This window comes from Myodes glareolus, chromosome 3 (assembly GCF_982192425.1).
Source record: "Myodes glareolus chromosome 3, mMyoGla1.1, whole genome shotgun sequence".
NCBI classification, from domain to species: Eukaryota; Metazoa; Chordata; class Mammalia; order Rodentia; family Cricetidae; genus Myodes; species Myodes glareolus.
In genome coordinates this window covers 37,896,644-37,904,368 of record NC_142028.1, presented here as the reverse complement: position 1 = coordinate 37,904,368, position 7,725 = coordinate 37,896,644, and the positions used below count along the sequence as shown (strand labels likewise).

Below are 7,725 nucleotides of genomic sequence, written 5' to 3'. Positions count from 1 at the left end.
CACTGCCTGGCTTTCTTTGCTTATGTTTATAGATTGATTTTTATTTTATATGTATGATTGTTTTGCCTGTATGTAAGCCATGTGTGTGCAGTGCCCTTGGAGGCCAGAAAAGGGCATCTTATACCTTAGAACTGTAGTTACAGCTGACTGTTAGCCTCTGTGTGGGTGCTGGGAGCTGAACCAGAGTCCTCTGCAAAAGCAGCAAGTGCTCTTAACCACAGCCATGTTTCCAGCCCTGCTGTTTATTTTGTTGAGACAGAGTTTCATGTAGTCCAGACTGACCTCAAATTTGCTATGCAGTCTAAGGATGACCTTGACTTCCTGACCTTCTGCTTCTACCTCCTTAGCTCTACATTCACACCCTTAAACCTTGATACACCAGGGATAGCACAGATCAAATCACAATCACCAAGTGCCAGGGAATCGGAGACTGGAACTAGAGATGCTGAGCTCATGGAGCCTCCTTCTCTCCTCTTCTGTCTTGATTTCTCTTCCCATACTGTCTCATTCCCAATACAGAATAATATTCTCTACCTGGCATAGAAGGGCTCTTGAGTCTCTAAATCTTTCTGAGTGACTGTGTGATGTAGCTCCAATGCTGCACCATATTGGACAGATATTCTATGGTGGGTAACCAGCCGCACGCAGGAGAGGAGTACCTGGCCCAAAGGAAATGGGAGAACTAGGCAGGCAGGAACAAGGAGTCCACTTCAGTCTTGTTCCTGTTAGTCACAGAGAGCCAGGGTAACTTTTTGGTAGCTATTCTTCCAGTGTTTCAGATACACCTGAATAAGTTTAACTCCTGCATCAGCTACTTCCAGTGAGCAATCAAGGACAGTCAAATATATGCAGGAAAAAAAGATATGATAATACTTTCTTCCTCTTTCCAAACCTGGGAAAATAGATCAGTCCTTCATTCTTTCTCTTTCAGTTATTTTCTTGCCTTTCTTCTTCCTTCTCATTCCCCATCCCTCTGCTCCTTTCCTGGAGTTGGAGTCCAGGGTCTTGTACCTATTGGACAAATACTGTACCACTGAGATACAACCCCAGTTCTTCCATCAATTCTTTAACCCAAGGGAGAATAATTTATTGGGGGGATGAATGGTCCTCTAACATTAGAGAAAATAGGAGAAACCACAAAGAAAAGATGGACAAACTTGTTTATAAAAATATAAAAACTTCTGCCCGGCAGTGGTGATGCACACCTTTAATCCTAACACTCTGGAGGTAGAGGCAGGTGGATTTCTATGAGTTTGGGACCAAGCTGGTCTTCAGAGCATGTTGTAGGACACCCAGGGATACACAGGGAAATCCTGTCTCAAATATATATATACATATGTAAATAAATAAATAAACTTATTCAACTTTTGTTGGTGGGGGAAAGTGTAATTTACCCTACTCCAAATCGTGGTTAACAGTGGAAAACCAACTTCAGACTGGAGAAATAGCTCGCAAGACATGGTAGCTCACACCTGTAATCCTAGCATTTGAGAGGCTAAAGTAGAACTGCCACAAGTTGAAAACTAGCCTGTGCTACAAAATGAGACGTAGTCTCAAAAAGACAGTGGTTTAATATCTCTGTTATATAAACAGCACATAAAATTCATATTAAGAACCTAATAAATCATCAAGGACATTGATGAACTAGAGTAAGCGTAGGGCATTTTCTGTCTCAATACTAAGAAAAGGATACTGCAAAAAGGAAAGGCCATTTAATAGCCTTTCACAGCTGAACTTTAAAAAGCATTTAGTCTGTGTGTGTGTGTGTGTGTGTGTGTGTGTGTGTGTGTGTGTATCTGTGGAGGCCAGAGATCAACCATGGGTATTTTCTCTATCATTCTTCACTTTAGTTTTTGAGACAGGCTAACTCGCTGAGCCCAGAGCTCACCAATTGGCTAGACCGACTGGCCAGCAAGCTTCAGCAGTCACACACTATCGAGCCTAGTTTTTTACATAGGTTTTAGGATCCAAACTCAGGTCCTCATGCTTATGCAGCAAGCACTTCACTGACTGAGCCATCCCTCAGCCCCAATAAATATTTTTATGACAACAAAATTACTAGGTATAGTTGCTGGGTGGAATATTTCACAGCTTGTAATTGGTGGCACTATGACCTATTTATAGAAGGACTAAGTCCTTCTGAGGTTAAGCAGGTATGTTGTATGGCAACTTCAAAGTAATATGCAAGCCACAGATTTATTCACAGTGGAGTAGAAAGGACACCACAAATGTTAAGGACAGTTTTCAAAAGTTCTCTTACTTTGTTTTATTTACATGTTTGTATTCCCCAGTCTTTTGGTGTCATTGTTATTATTGTTGAGCAACACTGACTGTACATTTTAAAAAAACTCATAAAAATTATTTAAACTTCTGGGCAGTGGGGTGCACACCTCTAATCCCAACACTCAGGAGGCAGAGTTAGGTGAATCTCTGTGAGTTCGAGGCCAGCATGGTCTGCAGATGGAGTATCAGGACAGGCTCCAAAGCTACCAGAGAAACCCTGTCTCGTAAAACAAAACAAAGCAAAAAAGAAAGAAAGAAAGAAAGAAAGAAAGAAAGAAAGAAAGAAAGAAAGAAAGAAAGAAAAAGAAAATATGCTAGGCAATGTCTAGTGGCAAAAGTTTGTATCACAGCTACTTAGAGAAGCTGAGGCTGGAAAATCACAGCTTGGGCTAGCAAGTGAATTCAAAGCCAGCTGGAGTAACTTGGTGAGACCGTGTCTCAAAAAGTAAGGAGAGGTCTGGGGGTGTAGTTCAATTAATAGAGTGCTTGCCTCAGTGCCAAACTGGGTGTGGTGCCACCAGCTTGCAATCTCATCACCCAGGAGGCACAACAGGAGGGTCAGGAAGTTTTGCTTTGTTTTTAAGAAAGATTTATTTTTATTACTTTGGAATTATGTGTGTGTGTGTGTGTGTGTGTGTGTGTGTGTGTGTGTATATATATATATATATATATATATATATATATATATATATATATATATATGTACATGGGTGTAGGTGCCCACGGAGGACAGAAGCATCAGGTTCCCCTGGAGCTGGAGCTATAGTAACGGACAATGGTGAGCTGTCCATCAGTGGTGAGGGTACCGGGAACTGATGGATCCTGTGACAGAGCAATGCCTTCTCCTAACTCCTGGCCACCTCTATACCCTGGATAGGAGTCTGAGACCAGCCTGTTCTCAGAACAGTTGTTCCACAGATGCTGGCTCTGCACTGTACCAGTCTGGTGTTCAACTATATTTTCACTTCTATTATTGTTTTATTTTATTTTATTTTTTTGGTTTAAAGACTGGGTTGTGGGGTTTTTTTTGTGTGTGTGTAGCCCTGGCTGTCCTAGAACTCACTCTTTAGACCAGGCTGGTCTCAAACTCACAGAGATCTGCCTACCTCTGCCTCCTGAGTGCTGGGATTAAAGGCGTGCATAACCACCATTTGTCATTATTATTATTGTTGTTGTTATTATACTGTGCTATATGTGGATGAAGGTGTGCGGCCTAAGTATGGAGACTTTCATGGGATCTGGAGATCAAGCTCATGTCACCAGGCTTGCATAACAAGCGCTTTTACCACTGAGTGTCCTCCTCACACATACCAGCACACACACACCAACACATACACACCGACACACACACCAACACATACACACCGACACACACACACCAACACACACACACCAACACATACACACCGACACACACACCAACACATACACACCGACACACACCAACACATACACACCGACACACACCAACACATACACACCGACACACACACCAACACATACACACCGACACACACACATCAACACATATACACCAACACACACACACCAACACATACACACCAACACATATACACCGACACACCAACACATATACACCAACATACACCAACACACACACACCAACACATATACACCAACACACACATACCAACACATACACACCAACACATATACACCAACACACACACACACACACACACACACACACACACTTTTTTTTCTTTTGATTTTAAGACAGGCTTTCACTCTGTAGCCCAGTCTATTCTGCTGTCTAGAACTCACTGTTTAGCCCAGGGTGATTATCCTGCCCAGCCTCCTCGATGCTGGGTTACAGGTGTGAGATGTCACACTTGAATTGAGATTATTTAGATTTTTGTTTAAAAAATTTATAAATAACTGGACATAGTAGCTCATGTCCGTAATCTTAACACTTGGAGGCAGAGGCAGGAGGTCCACCACAAGGTCAAAGTCAGTCTCAGCTACATAGTACATTTCTGGTGGCCAGGAGTGAGATCCTGTCTCAAAATGCCCAACCCCCAGGAAAGAATGGAGTAGAAAGGAGAAATTTTCTTTCCTAGACAGCAGCTTTTCTAAGAGAGCTTAGTTTCAAATTATTTCTCCTTTTCTGGAATCGAGTATTTTAGTCATGCTCTGTATTTGGGGATCTCCCTCTACCTTTTTGGTGCCTACGCTCAGTGTCTCAGGAGCAGCCTCTCCAAGGGAACCAAATGTCCCTTCAGACTCCCAGTCTCTTCCGACCTCAGCAGTCCCCTGGCCAGCACAGTCTTCCTCTTGTGCCTTCCTTCTGACCCTCCAGCCTCATGCCTGACTTTATGATGCACTCATGCAAGAGGACCCAGAGACAGATGTACACAATGGGGCTTTACAGTTTGGCCCCAGCTTACCAAACTGACTCGGTGCCAGCTATCTGATCTGGTCCTTCCCCTTTCTGCACCCCAGGTTTCTCATCTCAGACAAAGGAGAGCCTTTACTTGCTGGAACATAGTTGTTGTTGTCTTATGGTGGCCCCCCACTTTGTTCTCACTCTTCCTGAAGCTCCTCTCCAAGGCTTGAGTTTATTTATTTTTCATATTTATGTATTTATGTGTATGTGTGTGTGTGAGTGTAGGTATTCCCACCACATGTTACCAGGAACCCACAGATGTCAGAAGAGGGTGTTGGATCCCCTGCAACTGGAGTTACAGGTAGTTGTGAGCCTCCTGATGTAAGAGCTAGGATCCAAACCTGGGTCCTCTGCAAGAACAGCAAGCATTCCTAACTGCGCGGCCATCTCTCCAACCCCTCGACTTGTTTGGAAGAGAAGCCTCTTCTTTTTTTTTTTTATTACTTATGTTTAATCATTGGAAGCAAACTAAATGGAACTCTTACAATAGAGAAGAGTTGCATGTTAGGACTCTTTGAAAACTAAGATGGGACAGACTGGGGGCTGCCCCTCCCTCTGATCCTTTGTGAACAAAGCTGTCTGTCTACAGGGTTCCTGGAACTCTGGCTCAGGAAAGGGGAGAGTGCTGACTCTGTTTGACAGTCCCCTTGCTCACAACTCACTCCTGGCCAGCATCTGGAGCACCGCTTTGCCGGCTCTGGCCATCACACTTTTTCTTGTGGCCAGAGACAATGTCCTCAATCCACAGAAGCAAAACTGGAGTCTCCACTGCTGTTTTGTATGTTTGTGGTTTCACAGCCAACTTTCTCATGTCCACCAGTCACACCCCAGGTCTCCTGTGCAGGCTTGCCCGGAGGGAGGTAAGCAGACAAATGGTGCTGGCCCCCCAGTTCTGGTTCAGGGTACAAGAAATGACCTCTAAAGCCTGGGACATGGCTCTGTATGCCATTGTTCCACACCAGTCATGGCCTTAGATTTTTCTGTCAAGGCATGGGCACCACCAGACACCAGCTAATGGTTCAGGAGAATGTTGCGGCACACTTGCATGGCATCCTGTAGGTTGGGTTCTACTTCTGAGAGTATCTCCTGTTTGGCTCCTCTATGCAGAATGGTACAGGCCTTGGGCCTTTGCACTCAGTTATGAATGTGAAGTACTCATCTCCGATCTTCTTGACTTCCAATAGGCCCGCCCCTGCCCCAACATCTTCTCTCGGTTCCTCTGGTCGGCTGACTATCCAGGCCCCAAAGGCTCTAGCAGTGATTGCTGTCTGTCATCTAGACTCTGAATGGCTGTGATATTAACCAGCATGCAGTAGCGCTGAGCTAAATCTGAGATGCCCTTTTCCAAGATGACCACAACTAGTGAATGTACTCTTCTTCCATTTGCAGGATTTGGGTGAAATCCTCCTCTTGTGTAACCTCAATGTCAGTCTAGCTTGCTCCTTTCCCATACTTCAGAGAGAAATCCAGTAGCACGATTTGAGGGTTCTTAATGTAGTCGTATGTTTGTGGATGATCACGTCCTTGACTCCCATAAGGCACATGAGTCTTCGGTGATGTTCCCAGGTAGCTTTCCCACCCTTGCCTACTTCTTGACATCAATATCCTTTTGGCCATTGTCTTCAAACTGCACCGTCTGGACAGCATCCAGGGCAATGTTGCATGCCAAAGAGGACCACTGGTCAATGACTTTCATAGTGATAGAGCTGTCGATGATGTTCAGCATCTTGTCACGGTTACTGACACCAGCAGGGGCACTGACTTTCTTCAGAATGCTGATCATGACATCCAGTGCCATGCGGTAAGCGCTGAGCACTCCTGGGTGCATCTCTGGGAAATGCTCAGCCAAAGACAGTATTTCTCCCATAAGAATAATTACTGATGTGGTCCCATCCCTGTCCTCTTCATCCTGGCCCTGCTAATTTCAATCATGGACATGGCTGCTGGATGCTCGGATTGAGTATCTTGAAGAATGTCATTGCTATCGTTGGCCATCATGATGCCTCCCATTGGGTTCAAAAGCATCTTCATCATAGAGTTAGGTTCCAAACATGTCCAGATTACAACTGCTATTATCTGGTGTGGGAGAATTGTCTATATTCTGTCAATCATATTTTAATAAAACGCTGACTGGCCAGGCAGGCAGTATAGGCGAGAAAGCCAGACAGGAAGTAGAGACAGAGCAAAGAGACTGGGAGTATTCTGGAAAGCAGGAAGCTCCCTCCGCAGTTCTGCCCAGACCACCAGAGAGGAAAGATGTAAGCTGCCCTGCTGGAAAAGGTACTGAGCCACGTGGCTAACGTAGATAAGGATAATGGGGTAACATAAGTTATAAGAGCTAATAAATTGCCTGACCTAATGGGCCAATCAGTTTATAACCTTACGGAGTCTTGTGTGTGATTTTCCTTGGGGTATGCCAGTTGTGGGGTACCGGGTGGGACAGAAACCCCAACAAGCCGGCCCTCATGTTACAATTATCTTAGCAGCATTGATGTTTACAGACAGAATTTTTCTTCCCTATTCATGCTTTGTATTCTGATGAGCATGAGCATTGAATGGTGGCCCATCATGGCGGGGAAACCTCTTCTTCCTTTTAAGACTCTGATAAGCAGCTTTGGATGTATTGTAACACTTTCTTTCTGATATCTGTCCTCTCTTTCCCATCTTGGGGCCTAATCATAGCATTGAGGCTTGTCTTAGTCACTGGGTTTTTTGGGGGTTTTGTTTTTATTTATTTATTTATTTATTTTGGCTTTTGAGACAGGGTTTCTAGAACTCGCTTTGTAGACCAGACTGGCCTCGAACTCACAGAGATCTGCCTGTCTCTGCTGGGATTAAAGGCGTGAACAACCACTACCCAGCTTCTGTTGCTGAGAAGAGACACCATAACCAATTCAATTCCTTTAAAGGAAAGCATTTAACTGGGAGCTTTCTTAGATTTTCAGAGGTCCATTATCATCATGGTGGGAGCATGGTGGCCTTTGGGAGGGCCCTGAAGCAGTAACTGAGAGATTCACCCTGATCCATAGGCAAAA

At 44.4% G+C, this 7,725-nt stretch overlaps 1 pseudogene; it reads right to left on the bottom strand.

Annotated features, from left to right (window-relative positions):
- Positions 1-5,348: 5,348 nt before the first annotated feature.
- Positions 5,349-7,260, bottom strand: LOC148122644 (T-complex protein 1 subunit gamma-like; annotated as a pseudogene).
- Between the last annotated feature and the right edge of the window lie 465 nt (positions 7,261-7,725).